Below are 16,686 nucleotides of genomic sequence, written 5' to 3'. Positions count from 1 at the left end.
GACTAGTGGTTACCAGAGGGCAGGGGAGAGGAAGGGGGAGGAGGAAGATAGATGGGGTCAAGGGGATCAAATAAGTGGTGACAGAAAGAAATCTAACTATGGGAGGGGAACACACATGCAATATATATATACCTTACTGTTAAATTGTACATCTGAAACTTACTGGATTTTGTTAACCAATGTCACCAATCAATCAATTAAAGAGGAATACGTAGGATGCTTTGCCTGGACCCATAATGACAGATACCTAAAGCAAATAAGGGTACATATTTAAGATTTGACAAGTTTAGATGGGGTGTTCATTATGTTACTGTTTTAGTATTTGAAATATTACCTAATTTGAAAATATTTTTAAAATAATTGGTCTTAAAGACTATGACAGAATTATCATTAGTAAGCAATAGCAATGTGAAGGAGAATCTTTCCGAGAAGCCCAAGATATCAAAGTTTTGAGAATCACAATTCTACCAAAAAAATATAAGTTCTCAATGCATTTCCAAATGGACACATGTAACAAATGATATTCATATTCATGCTTTCTTGGGCATTCTAGAAACCACTTGTGGTAAAAGCAATATAGTAATTCACAATTACCACAAATATGAAAAAGAGAGAAATAATCTTTTGCTCCCTAGAAATGATAGGGAGCAAATTTAGTGCAATTTCTGTTGCTCTATTTAATAACTCTATCTTTAATTTGACTTACAAAACAAGCTTATCAGAAAACATGCCCAGTCTACGGCCATGCCACTCTGATCGAGCCCGATCCCGTCTGATCTCGGAAGCTAAATAGGGTCCAGCTTGATTAGCACTTGGATGGGAGACCACCTAGGAAGACCAGGTGCTGTAGGTGTAAAAAATAAAAAAATAAGGGATTGTAAGCTAACAAGGTCCTTGCAATCTGTGAGGTCAACCATGGGTTGCCTCGCCTAAAACATAAAAAAGAAAGGAAGGAAGAAGGAAGAAGGAAGAAGGAAGAAGGAAGGAAGGAAGGAAGGAAGGAAGGAAGGAAGGAAGGAAGGAAGGAAGGAAGGAAGGAAGGAAGGAAGGAAGGAAGGAAAGAAAACACACCCATTCAAATAAGGAGGTAATTCTAGGGTAAACTTCAATCTGCACTAATTTACTTGTTTACAATAGTTATTTACAAATATTAGTCCTCTATGATCTGGAGAGTACCATTTCATGACACTTTTTTCTGGCTCTCTCTACTGAACATCAGAATTCAGCATTCTCTGTCATTCAGAGCCTTTATATATGCCATTCTTTCTGCCAGAATTGCCCTTCATGCTCCCTACCCCATTCCCTTTATCCTTCTCACCTTACTGGTCTCAGCTAAAATGATTCAACCTCAAAGAGGCCTTCAGAAAATCTCACTGTTTTAGTAGTATTTATTTATTTATTTATATTCCTCTCTCTCTCTCATGCATTGGACCTGGCAGAGCAAGAGGGTGCTTGCCTATTTTATTTACTGAAGTAGAGTTGGAAGCTAAGGCAATGTCTGGCATATCATGAGGGTCCAAAAGATAGAAGCTGATTATATTTGAAACTTGTAATTTTAACATACTTCATAATTAATTACAAATCACCGTGTGGTGGAAACTTACACTGCAAAACATCAGTAATTTATTCTTATTGTTACTATTTTTTTAAGACTTATAGGACTAGTAATAATGAATGGGTAAAGTACTTAGAACAATACCCAGACTAATAGAAGCATGCTATAAAACTTCGACCAGAAAAACTTTCAGAGATCATCTACTTACCCTCTTCCTCTAACAGCCATTTGTATATTTAAGGAAAAAAATTATTTATACACAAACCATTATATATTCCAGTATTTATAAGATATACAATTATGAGAGTCTGAAAATTGTCTTAATATATCTGTATTTAACATAGAAGAGAAAGCCTGGATTTTTTTATTTTCAAAATTAGAAGCTCAACTAAATGCATGCCAGTTTCTAACTCTGATAAACCATAATAAATAGTTCATTTCAATGTTCTTTCCTGCTTATCAAGTTGTCATAGAATAAAAAGGTCATTGGAATTTCAAAATAATTTTAATATCACACAAAAGTCAAGAAAGATTAAATCACAAAATATTAAGCAACATCAAATGCAAGGACTCCTTCCTAACCAATACTATTTAATATAAAGTCACAAAACATTTTATTGTATTAAGTTAATGTTTTATGGGTCTTAAAGAGAAATCTCATTTTCTCCAAATAAGGATATTTGACTATTCTTAGTAAAAATAAAATACAAATCCAGGAATATCAATGCACTTAAGCATTGATGGATGCCAGAGACTCGTCTAAAGAATTATGCCTTTGAGCCAAGACGACTTCTTAAAGTTGGAAATCATTTACTTCATTTAAAGCCTCTTGACTTCAAAGCCATCTGATTATTCAAACACATATTCTAAGGAAACATAGTAATATTACAGGAAACCTGAAAAAGCAACAATACATTTTTTTATTTCAGTTTATCTGGAAATATCTTAAGGTAGTATGATTTGAAAGAAGATAAAAGGAAAATATGAAATAATAAGAATTGGTGTTTGATCATATTAGTAGTATATGTGTCCTAGAAATGTAAGTGTATATTTGGTCACACAAGTAAATTCAAGAGACTTATTTGGTCTTTTACCTGATTGTATTTTAAAGAGAAATATCTTCCTTAGGAAGAATAGCAAAATAAATAAGTTCTTTCAGCAATTTTGATAATATACACTTACATTTCATTTTTACTTTGTTTTCTTGTATATAATTCCATGAACCAGATACTTAACTGAGATATAAATACCACACAAAATCCATCTAAAATTTTACCTAATATAGCTTTCATTTATAGTCACAACACTATAATGAGGCACCTAAACAAAATCATACCATGGCTGAAAAATTTTATCACCTGGCTATAGAAGCTACCTGACACTCAAAATTAATATTTTCATAAGCAATTAAAAGAAGCTTGTTTTAATTATTTGAAAAATGCATCCATATTTTTTTTTCTAAATTCAGAACTGGACATTTTAAAGTTTATAATATAACAGCAGAAATTCTTATGACTTGTTGATTGTTTATCACCTTACTATATTATTGAAGTCTTTCTATATTTTAATATCAAGAACTGAAGTGATACAACTAATCGCATATGTCAAAACACAGACCTGGACAAAGGCTTCCAAGTCTTGGTCATGTCACTCAACCTTTTCAATAATATGAACAATTTTGAGAGGTACTCAATAATATCTGTCAGTTGAATAAATGAATAAAGAATGAGCAAATGAATCAAGAAACAGAATTCGATATGAGTCTTCAGTAGCAAATTCCTAATCATTCCTACTGTAGAACAAATCTTAGTGTAAAACATTACTTTTACATATCAATTTTTAACACAAATAAAAGTTTAAATTAAATAAACATATACTGAGTATCAAGTACAGTTTCTATGGTATGAGGTATGATACAGACAAGATTAAAGTCTTTATATTTAAGGAATCTGCAGTCTAGAACTATTTGAAAGCAAAAGATAATTTATAAAAATTATATTGACACTCATGGAATGCATAAACTCCTCATCCTGACAATTATTTCTCTGCATAATTTTTATCAGAGTATCTTCCATTTTTATAGCTATAGCCACATAACCAAATACCCCAGACACAAAATATAATTGCTATGGTGATCATAGCTTAAAAAAATAAAGATTTGGATTCAATTCCCTGCATGCTAGCTACTGATATATCCTTAGCCCAGTTACTTAACTTTTGTGAACCTCAGTATCCTCAACTTCAAATCTCATAGAAATATGAGTGTGAAATGAGAAACACGCTTCTTTTTTAAAAAAAGCAAAATACCAAGAATCTTTTAAGCCTATGTTTCCCAAACAGTGGGCTGAGTCACCCCGGAGAGCTATTGTGAACTCACAGGGGCACTGGGAATATTTTAAATTTTTGAGAGAATCACAGAAACACTCACCATACACTGCACAAACTGCTACATTATAGTGTTTGGACCTCATTTCTTGGTAAAAGGAACTGTTAAGTATTTTGTTTGCCAAGAGGTACTGTAAAAAAAATTATTGAGAACTAAGTATGACATGAACCCAGAAAGTTGAGAATGCTATGTTTTTGACTAATTATTTTCTGCCACCTTCCCTCTTTTCTGGTTTGACAAAGCCAAACATACAATACATGCTTCTTTGTCTTTGCTGAACTTGTACCTCAGAACCCAAGAAATACCCTTTCCTCCATATTCAACTTTTAAAGCTGAATCAGTAGGGTCCTTGCTTACAAGTAACAAAAACCTAATTCTGACCAACTGGCAGAAAAAGGAGGAATTCTGATGAAATGTGATATAGTTCTCAAAATCAGCAGGAAGTCATAGAAAATGTCTGATAAAAGAGGGGAAACTAGGAGACTGGGCAATGGGAACCAAAGTCTATTTCAAGATTAGAAGCAGCCAGGTAAGAACGCTTGGCTAGCATTGCCACCACCACAACCTTGTTGACTGCAGTATCTGACTTCTATCACCAAGAGCAAATATGAATTCTACACTATCACATCTTAGCATTTCTCAAGGTGCAAAGTCCCTTGAGAGAGTCCCATTAGACCAACTTTAGCTTGCATGGAGTAGGGAGTAGGAGTATCTGCTCTTCCCCATCTACAGTATGAGGCAAGTCTGTGTCTCCCACCAAAATTATCAAATAAACATTACCTTGAATCAGAATGATGCTCAGATTTTGGAAAACCAAAATAACACAGCAAAGGTCCACCATAATAGCCTTGCTCACCCTCAAGGATAAGTCAGATTCCATATTAGCAAATAAAATACTTTGATTTGTTCATCAAACCCCTCATTTCTCTACATTTTTATGACTATGTTTTTTGTATTTTACTATCGTAATTATCAATGTCTAAATTATATTAGCCATTTTCATAGGTTTTCCTATTTTACTGGGTTATAAATTTCGTGAGGACAGATGCTAAGACATCCCTTCTTTCTATAATCTTCCAAAGCATTTAAAATTTTAATTGATTTTATATGAAGCAATAAAATACCAAATAGAAAAGAAAAATATGTTTTATTTCTCATAATTATTCAATTTTAATAGACTATAACAAATTTAGGTTAACATTCCAAAAGCATATGTCAAATGACACACATAAATCCCTTGACACATTCATGAAAATAAGTATGAAAAAGGTATGAATATCCCTTCTTTTGGAAGTTCTTCATGCACATTAATCACATTCAAAATTCTGAGTATTCTCTACAGTAAGAAAAAATATTTAACTTTGTTTAACCAAGATGATCTAACATATCAAACATATGCGCTTATTAATATGTGATTGATCACTTTTATCCAGCTTTCTAGAATCACTTAAAAATCCTGTTAGCCTGAGGATTTTTACTAGCCGCTTTCATACTTGAAGCACTATACAATAAGTTAGCAAATATATCTAAACACTTTGAAAGCATGACTCAAATACAGACTTGTTGTATTTTAAAAGATGAAAAACAGCAGCCAATATATATATTGATTTAAGCTCTCTTTATCTTTGTTAATGTGATCTTTATTTTTCTCTTTCCACTCATCCTCATATATCTGTGTAGCCATATGCTGCCTTACTGTGGAATTCTGTGCACAACTAAGTGAAGAAAGAACATCTAATATCAATTATGGACTGATTTTATTTTTTTCAATCTAAGACAGTGTTCCAGATTTTTTCTTTTAGGATTTAGATCTCATCCTTGGGGATATAAACTGCTACAGTTATGCTAGCCAATAACTACAACAAAGAAGAGTTATCAAAGATCATTTTACAGATTCTTAGTCTTTGTTGCCATGGGAAGTACCTTTCACTTTTCAAAAAATTCACTAACCTACTATATGATCACATATATATTTCATAACACTGAAGACAATTAAATATATTTCTTACCCACTTGTTTTTTTAAAGCAAAGGTACAAGCAATATTGAAAAGAAAGAAATTTACTATCTATTAATTGCAAGTGGATGTGAATGTTCATCAAAATTACTAAATAAACTGCATTATCGTCAGCCAGGCACCTGTGCACCTATCATTTATCCCGTCAGGGACCAGTGTAATGGGAAAAGAACATCTAGACATCAGCACTTTCACGTCATCACTGTCACGCCCGGATGAATTCCATTTAGCAACTGCTGGAGTTAAGTGTTGTGAAGAACAAAGTTTAATATTCAATTCAGGACAATGCAAATACATTTTGTCCAAGTCTACCCTTCTCTCATTTATCAAATACACAAAATACAATAACGTTAGCTTCATTTAGGCCTTAGCTGAGCTTTAAATATGACTTAAATTATAAATGGATAATAACCCAAGTATCTATTATAAAGCAAATCCTAAGGCACCTTTAAAATAATTTTGAGTTGGTATTTGGAGTTTTAAAATATACAGACATACTAAGTTGAATTCATTAGAAAATCTATTCCTTGGTAGATAAACATTTAACTCACAAATAAGCAAAACTATCCATAAGTTATATATGTTACAGATATGTTTTATATAAAGTTTCATATTATAATAGTAAGATATTCTTTTGCAACAATTGTGGACATTGATAAGCCATCATAAAGTAACATAACTTATATAGAGTCAAATAAATAGTTTGTGTGTGCATGTATGTGTGTATACATGTGCGTGTAAGAAAAAAAAATCTATCTCTAAAAATTAATTGACCTGAGAAGAAGCAAAATCATAATTAGTGGGGAAAATGATAGATTTTCTTTTCCTTTGCTCTAATTCATATGTTAGATTCTAGGTCCGTATTTACTTGGTCATTTTTCATACCACATATGACAACTATTATCCTAGCATATAGCATCTATCTATCTATGCATGTATCTAACTAGTTATCTTTCTACCTATCTATCCATGTAGCTTTCATAATTAGGACATTTACTAAAGAAACAGAAATACTTTCTCATGAAAACTTTAACCTGAAACTACCATGTTAAGTGTTCATTTCCCCTTATATATGATGTCAAAATTTTTTAAAAAATTTATAACCAAATTTTATCTTTAAAAAGTAATACTAGCCAAATTAGATATAAAATATTTTATGAATACTTAATCCAAGTACATAATTCTAAGACTAAACTCTATCTTTAGTTCTTAATCACTGAAGACAAAATAGAAGAATGCTCAATATTTTTCATGAGTTATGTTGTTTTTATTATGCAAAACATTCTTCTCAATTTTTTAATGGGGAGGATTAATTAATATACATCACCTCTGTATTAATCGACCTCCTTCATTAATTGTTATCTGAGTCAGAGTTATGTCTGCAAAATGTACAGGACCTAGAAATATGTATGGCTACTTAAAATGACTCTAATATAATTAATACTACTACTTTGAAAGTTTGTATTAAGTACTCTCTGGACCTGTTCCCTGCCTCTCTCCTCTTGCTTTCAGTCTCCTTGCTTTGTTGTGTCTATAAATAATAACCACAGATCTAAATACCTGATCCAACTTTCAAATTCACACTCACATCTATACCCAGACTTATTCCTGTACCTCACCAGGTTGACTAACAGGTGATGTGTCCCAAAGCAAACCCTGTCATAATTCTATAGCTTTTCCCTCTATTCTACTTAACTGCCAGCTTTTCCCTAATTATGCTTATTTTTCTAAGAATGATTCCTCAAAATATCTGCCTGGTAGTGTAATAGGGTGAGGGGAGTGGCACATTTCCTACTCTCCATTGCTACTTTCCAACCACTGTTCACTCCCTAACAAATTACTCTCTTTTGAAAGCTCTGTATTTTAGTTATCTCTCCAATGTATGAATCTCACTTTCACAGACCTTCAACACCTTCCCCAAAGCTTTAAACTTAATTTAAAGCCCTTTTTGCATTCTGCCTTCTGTGGCCTTAATGTTAATGTAGTTCTTCTTTCGGCTGCCTGCATTTATAATAAGTAAAATGTATCAGCTCCAATGACTTATTTCAATGATGTTTTAGCTACCTACACACATGATACTCCTCTGATGTTAACATTATACTATTCGAATTCTAGCCAATGATTCCACAACAAGATGTCATAAACAGCCTCTCATATTTTAAAAAGATTAAAGACCAAAAAAAGAAAATAAATAGAAATCTATCATTCTAATCCATCTATTTTCACCTAAGAATGGTCTTGCCAGCCTTATAAATTATCACAATAATAGCAAAACTACATCTGAATTAACATTACATTATAAATATATCATTTCTCCATTCACAGTCAGTTTTTATTTCAATGGTTTCATAACATGCAATCAAGCTTTGAAAGGTAATCTTGCAGATGAATTAAGATGAATAAATCTGGAGCCAGACTGTGTTAAATTTTCTATTCTGCTATTTATATTGCAGTAGGAACTATGCAACTTTGTGCTCAGTTAATTCCATCTGTAGAATAACAATAATAATGTATCCAAATAAAATTTTATATATTTGGTGCTTGAATCCTGGCACCCAATTAGGCATTTAAAAAATATTAAATTATATAAATTAAAATGTGCCTTGTTTTCTTTATATAACCATGTCTATTTCTGGAAATGCAGATCTTTATAATTCTTTTGTTTGTTTGTTTTTACTATTAAGCAAATGTTGCAATAAGCATGGGACCTTTCTTCTGTTAAATGATTTGTCTGATAAAACTCTTGGAATAATAACCAGATCCAAGAATATAGGTGCTCTTTAGCTCTGAATATGCCTTTTAATTTTTTAAGATTTGTAACAATTTAAAATACAGCCAATACAAAATTATTTTTATCGCCATATTGTTAGCATTTAATCACTTGTTTTCCTTAAAAATCTCTCCTCCCTGTCTTTCTAAAATGCCCTCCTTTAGTTTTTTCTCTCTGATAATTCAATATGCTATATTCTGCTTCCTTCTCCACAAAATTTGGCCTTTCCTAGCTCTCAGTCCTCTATCTTTGCTTTTCTGTGTTCTTTACTTTGATATTATAATTTAATTTCATGACTTCGACATCATTTCTACTCTGATGACACCCAAAACAAGATGGTTGTACCTGAACTAGCCCTAGAGATCTAGATGTGAGTAACCTAACTTCCCTCTGAACACTGACATTCCAGTAATTGAACATTACTCCAAATTTACTTGGTTTTACAATTGCTGCCCCAGTATTCCAGAATGAAAACCATGGAGTCATATTTATCTTTCCAAGGTCACACAATCAGTCTATTGCTCACCATTGCGAAGTTCATCTCCTCCCCTAGGGAAATCTTACACTTTAATTTCTAATATAATCTGGTTCGTTTAATAAAATACTGATAAGATTAAAAATAAGGTCAAACATCTTCTAGTGAAGATGGCAGAGTAGGTAAACACTGTGCTTGTCTCCTCTCAGGACCACATCAAAATTACAACTGAACTACAGAACAACCATCATGGAGAATTGCCCGAAGTCTTGCTGAACAGAAGTTCTATAACTAAGGACATACAGAAGAAGCCACCTCGAGACTGGTAGGAAGGACAGAGACACTGTATGGTCTGGACCTATACCCGCACATGGAGGTTAAAAATCGGGAGTGATATCCCAGCTGCAGAGGTCTCCCCTGAGGAGTGAAGGGTCAGAGCCTCACACCAAGATTCCCCAGACCGGGGTTCTAGTGCTGGGAAAATAAGTTCCCAGAACTTCTGGCTGTGAAAAACAGCAGAGATTGTGGCTGAGTGAGATTGTGGCTGTTGGAGTTCCAGCCCTAGGGCAGCAGTGCAGAAGGTGCCAGGGACGTACGAGGAAAAACTAAATTGTCTGGCTTCAAGGCAAGGGATGGAGGAGCAGCTCCCTCACAGACAGAAGTGCTGGTGGACACCACTGTTCCTTTATTGAGCCCTCCCTTGACCCAATGTGGAGATCCAGGTGGCTAACTGAGTCTCCAACAATCTGGCTAACCTTGTTGACCCTACACTGGTGATTCCTTGAGACCCTGCCCCACCCAACTTGTAGGCCCACCTGAGCCACTTCCAGTGGCTTTTTCATACAAACAGCCTGTCTTGGTTCATGCTGCAGACTTTCTAAAATTTCTCAAAGTTTCACAAAACCTAAATAAGCAGCATCCAGCCTTGACGTGCCATGTACCTTTGCCAAGTACTCTAAGGCTAGCTAGTGCTAGTTGCAGATGGCCTTGATACACAGCTTAGCCTCTCCCAGGCATCACCAAGACAAGCACAAGTAGCAAGTATCTGCAGATCACTTTGTAGCTTATACCAAGTGGCCCTGCACAAAGCTCAGCCAGCAGCTAACCCTGGCCTGCAACAGAGCCCCTGCCAAAAGGTTGCAAAACCAACACTCCCGATGGAAAATTTCAGACCAACCAGAGACCCACCCAACTACCCCCATAAACATTTCCAAAGAGCAGACTTGGCAGGCACCGGAGCTCTGATAAAGTGAATCCTGCTCCATAGGGTCAACCCCTGCACAACAGCTCCTCCACTGTAGTCACAGCCAGTCCTCACAACCAATCAGCCTGAGAGTCAATCCCTCCCACTGACATGCAAACAGCAGCCAAGACTCAACTACAATAAGAGGGCATACACAAGCCACACAAAGGACACACTTGGAGTATCTGGCCCAGGTGAACAGGGAGATTGTGCCACTGGGCCCCACAGAAACACCTACTATATAAGGCCACTCTACTAAAACCGAGAAACATAGCAGCCCTACTTAATATATAGAAACAGACACAGGAAGAAAGCCATAATGTGGAGACAAAAAATCCCCAAATGAAAGAACAGAACAAAGTTCAGAAAAAATTAATCAAAACAGGGTAAAACAAACTACCAGATACAAATTTCAAAACACCAGTTATCACGATGCTCAAAAATCTCAGCGAGAACTTCAAACATGAAAAGCATAAAATGGAGATAGAAAAATCAGTCAGAAAAAGAACCAGTCAGAAATGAAAATACAACAAGAAAAAAAAAAAAAAAGAACACATTAGAGGGAATCAATAGTAGGTTAGATGAAGCAGAGGACCAAATCAATTTGGAACATAAGGTAGCAGAAAACATCTAATCAGACAATAAAAAGAAAAAAATAATTTAAAAAACTGAGGATAGTTTAAGGGGCCTCTGGGACTACAACAAGCATAACAACTATTGTATCATAGGGGTATCAGAAGAAGAACAGAGAGAGTAAGGAATTGAAAACCTATTTGAAGAAATAATGACTAAAAATTTATCTAACTAAGCAAAAAACAAACAAACAAACAAAACTAGTCATATAAGCCTAGGAAGCACAGCATCCCAAATAAGGTGAACCCAAAGAGACCCAAGCCAAAATAAATCATAATTAAAACACCAAAGTTTAAAGACAAAAAAAGGAGAATCTAAAAAGCAGCAAAACAAAAGCAGTTAGTTACCTACAGGGGACCTCCCATAAGACTGATTCCTCAACAGAAACTTTGCAGGCCAGAAAGGATTGGCATTGAATATTCAAAGTGATAAAAAGCAAAGACCCACAACCAAGGTTACTCTACCCAGCAAAGTTATTGTTAAAACTGAAGGACAGATAAAGAGTTTCCAAGACAAGAAAAAGTTAAAGGAGTTCATCACCATCAAACCAGTATTACAAGAAATGTTAAAGGGATTTCTTTAAGAACAAAAAAAAGATTAAAATATGAATAATAAAATGGCAATAACTATATATCTACCAATAATTACTTTCAATGTAAATGGATTAAATACTCCAATCAAAAGACAGGGTGGCTAAATGGATGAGAAAACAAAACACTTACATATGTTGCCTAATAGAGACTCACTTCAGATCAAAAGACACAGATTGAAAGTTAAGAGATGGAAAAATATATTTCATGAAAATGAAAAAAAAAATCTGGGTAGCAATATTTATAGACCTTCTACTTCTGGATATTTATTCAAAGAAACCCAAAACACTACTTCGGAGGGACAGGTACATCCATATATTCATTGCAGCATTATTTACAATAGCCAAGATATAGAGGCAACCTGGGTATCCATCAATGAATGAATGAATAAAGAAGTGGTTCATATATACAATATAATGTTACTCAAACATAAAAAAGAATGAAATTTTGCCGTCTGCAACAACATGGATGGACCTAGAGGATACTGTGCTGAGTGGAGTGATTTAGACAGAGAAATACAAATGTCATGATTTCACCTATATGTGGAATCTAAAGAATAAAATAAATTAACAAAACTGAAACAAACTCATAGATACAGGGAACATTTTGATGGTTGCCAGATGGGAGGGGGCTCTAGAGGTGGGTGAAAAAGGAGAAGGGTTTATGAAGTACAAATTTGTAGTTACAAAGCAGTCATGGAGAAATAAAGTATAGCATAATCTTATTATTATAATTAATAATATTATAAGATCTATGTTTGATAAGGTAGTACTGGATTTATCAGGGTGATCACTTTGTAAGTTATAAAAATGTCTAATCACTATGTTGTACACCTGAAACTAATATAATATTGTATGTCAACTATAATTGAAAAATTAAAAAATATATTTTTTAAAAATAAAAAAAATACACTTTTAAAAAAATAAAAAAATTCATAAAGCATTGTAAATTCATAAAGAGCTCTCATTATTATCCCAAATAAAAAGAATGGTGCATTACTATTTTTATGTGGAAGGCCTCAAAGGAGAGATGACACCATAAAGATCATTTCCGGTACTGCTTTAACTTACTCTTCTTCTTAACTTGTGATTTGAGATAAATTAATTCTGCTTTATATCATGTGTCAATGAAGTACCCATGTACATTTATATATGCATGCCCTGTGACAATCAACTAAACAGATGAGTTCTCCTTTACAAAATTTTCTTGCTTTAATAAACTCAATAATTTGTTGCTGTGGCAGGCAAAATTCTAAGATGTATCTCTTACTCCCAAGATTTTCTGCCCTCTGGTACACACACCTTATTTAAATCCCTCCCCTATAGTGTGGACAGAAACCGTAAATATCATGGGAAATCTCGCTATAAATAGGTTACTAATCAGTTGACTTTTGAGTAAATCAAAAACAGATACTGTTGAGTCAAACTCAATCCAATCCAGTAAGCCTTTGAAGGAGCCTGGATCCTTCTTAAGTCAGAGATTTAAAGTGTGAGATGAAGTCCACATTAGGGAAACTTTTTGTTACTGGCTTTGAAGATGGGAGTGTCAATACACAAGGAATGCCAGCAGGCTCCAAGAACTAACAGTGGCCCCTGGCTGATAACCGATAAGGAAACGAAGACCTCTGTCTTAAAACCAAAGAGAAATGAATTCTGCCAACAACCTGAATAAACTTGGAAACAGATCTTTAGGCAGAGCTCCCATATAGGAGGGAATATAGCTCAACCATATCCCGATTTTATTCTTGTTAAGACTGATCTAAGAATCCAGTCATGTCATACCAGACTTCTCAGCTATAGAACTGTGAGGTAATAAATAAGTATTGTTTTAAGCTGTTAAATTTGTAGTAACTTGTTATATAGCAATAGAAAACTAATATCATTCAAGAAAAAATTAGTTTTTATTTCGCAACTTAAATTTGGAGTGATGTCAATTTTAAACTGGACTCTACATTTAGGTTTCCTTTAAATATTACATAACTTTTTAAAAGTAGAGAAAATAACATTTTAAAACTACAAATAATATGATTATTTTTGTGTAACTTCAGTAACATTCTGCCTGTCAAAAAGTATATTTACAATTTCCTTGAGGGTGACAGAATGTTTTAATTAAGAACTATATGCTTATTTTTTAAGTACTAGGTTAAATTATCATAACAATTCTGGCTACTGGGCTTCATTTAGCAAAAAGTCATGATGATATAAAACCTTTATTTAATTCAATTTTTTTTTTTAGAAATACAAATGTGTGAACAACTCATTTAAATGTCAGGAAAGAAAATAAATCTCAGACCACAGCTGACATGAATTAGGCCATTTATCCATAAGTGTCAGTAAGCATTTCTCATCTCAATGTATTCTGGTTCGTAATCACTTCTCATCAATTTTCTAAGGCTTTCCAAGTATACTCATTTTAAAAAAATCCATGATAAAACTTCTCTCAGCAAATGTCTTCAAAATCTTAGAGATACTTTGCTTCTTTTCATATGTAAAGAAAGCATTAATATTAATATTCTACAATCATAGATAAAAGCTCATTAAATAAGTAAAAATAGACGCACTGTTGGCATTGCAAATAAAAGAACACAGCAATGCATATGTTTTCATTTTAGTCAGGGCCTATTACTTTTTACCATATAATATAAAATAATCTGAAGCAATCTCTCAAGCCTAGAGGAAGGCCCACACTCGCCATTTAACATCAAATCACATTTCAATAAGCAGCTTAACTCTTCTTAGCAAAATAAAATTTCACTTAGAAAAGAATCATTTTTATCTTGCCTGTTTACCAAAAGGTGTTTCTTGATACCATATGACTTCTAGATCTGGCAACTATAGCTAGCAAAACTAATATTTGTTGAACTTTACCAAGTGCCATGAACTTTTCTTAACATCTATTCACTTTTCTAATCCTTAAAACAGCCCCCTGAGGTAGGTCCTCTTATTATTTATAAGTGAAGAAACCAAGCCACAAGGAGGTGGCATAGGTGCCATCTTGACAACACTGCTATTTTTTTTTTTAAAGCTTAGTTTAATCATTTATCCCTTAGCTGGGACAGAAGATATATTATCCTTTATGGACTAAATTTTATAATCGGAATTTATTTGGAGAAAAATTTTCAATATATGTGGTATGTGTATCTTCTTTTCACCTTTTGAAACAAGGCATACTGGGAAATGGTAAGGTAGGAAGGTTATTAAAAATATTTACAGCAAACCAGATATGAGGTTGACCTCCTAGTATTCTGATTCAATATTCTAGCTTGCCCTATTCGGATATAATATATATAATAAATATATAGAATTAATTCATTTATTCTACAAAGATTTTGTGCCAATAGACTCTCACTTGGATTTCACAAGGCTCCATTGTATGTCAAGCCCCTGGCACTCATGGAACTTGTATTCTAGTGAGGTAGAGGGATAATTTTTCAAAAAAAAAATAATAAATTAGTAATTAAATATTATGTAACAAGGTCATAAATGTTATGGAGAAAATAAAAAAGAGAGCGGGGTAAGAAAACTTTGTATTATGAGAGGTGGGTGGCAGGTTATAGTATTAAATAGCATAGTCTAGGTTGGCCTCATTGAGGTTATATTTAAGAAATAATTTAAAAATAGAAAGTTCTTGTTTTTTTCTGTAAAAAAAACTGTTTTTCTTTCTAATCCGTCTGTATTTTAAGAACATATGAAAAAGATACATATTAGTATGCAAAACCTTTTAGGAGGACTTTAAAAATCTGTCCGGCTAATATAGGACTAAATAAGTTTCAAACTATTTCTATTTCTAACTACAATTATAAAACTATTCACATACAGCAAGTATTTTATTCTACATGCATTTCCCTACATTCTGTTTTTCTTCCACTGCACAAACAGATATTGACTACCTACCATCTGTGGGCATTTTGATAGTACCGATAGTGCTCCAGGGGTCATTTTCTGGCAAGAAGACACAAATAAATAGAAAATTTCAACACTATATAAGAGTGTTGAATGTAGCATTAGAACATGAAGTAGGGGATCAAGGAGAAATGATATTTGAGATGAATTTCAAAGAATGGTTAGGAGATAAAAATGTGTAGAGTGGAGAGCATTGGGGCACATGCAAAGGTATGGAGGATTGAAAATATGTACTTTGCTCATGGTGGTGAATATAGTCCAACATGAGAAAAAATTCAGGGATTCAGTAGAACATAATTAACAAGGAGGAAATTGAACAATTAGAAATGTTTTGGAGAATGAATTTTGAGAAAATGAGTTTCCCCAAATAAAGTTTCTGGGTCTATTGCAGTGGCAGAGATGATAAAGATTGGAACAAAACTCTCATAATGAAAATAAGAAGGAGATAAGAAAACAGAGATACCTTTAGCAGGCAGAATTGACAATAGGTAAAAGCAATGCTGCTGGAAAATGACATAAAATAAATCTAGAATGACTCTCAGGATTTATGATGCTTTTCAATATGACAGGCAACACATAAAGAGGAACATGAGGAAAAAATAATGATTCCAACATGGGCCGTGTTGAATATGAAGTATGTGCGGTACCTTTTAATGGAATATTAAAAGTGTAGAATGACTCTGGAGGCAAAAGGAACAATTTTAAGAATAAAAAAATGAAGGTATTAATTTAAATGTATTTAACATTTAAAATATTATTTCTTGAACAATATATGTTTTTTATAACACTAGTTCTGCCAAATACATAAAAAAGATTGTGTGGTAAAATATTTTTTTTTATGTTTTGTTAAATACAGTCCTACATTAAAAGGCTTCTAATAGTACAAATGTACGCAATCCATATCTCTGAGAGGTTAAATATGAAGTATTTGCAAATTTTTTTAACCAAGGAACATGGTTTTAGTATAGCATCTTGTGGGACTACCCTTCAATAAAATACATGTTTGAAAAAAAATGAAACATCCTAGATTATTCAGATAAGTATTTTATCATATTGTGTTGGATACATCAATTAGTATATTCCTTTTTACTGCATTACAATGAATGTCATGAGAAA

General features: G+C 33.4%; 1 protein-coding gene and 1 pseudogene across 1 annotated transcript in view; one reads left to right on the top strand and one right to left on the bottom strand.

Moving 5' to 3' along the window:
- The window catches only part of PCLO (piccolo presynaptic cytomatrix protein), a 349,327-nt gene that overhangs the window by 295,168 nt on the left and 37,473 nt on the right, over positions 1-16,686 (bottom strand).
- On the top strand, positions 735-853 carry LOC120592023 (uncharacterized; annotated as a pseudogene).

This window comes from Pteropus medius, unplaced genomic scaffold, assembly GCF_902729225.1.
Source record: "Pteropus medius unplaced genomic scaffold, Ma_sr-lr_union100, whole genome shotgun sequence".
Lineage (NCBI taxonomy): Eukaryota > Metazoa > Chordata > Mammalia > Chiroptera > Pteropodidae > Pteropus > Pteropus medius.
The sequence above is the reverse complement of the archived record's forward strand: the minus strand, read 5'-3'. Positions and strand labels throughout refer to the sequence as shown.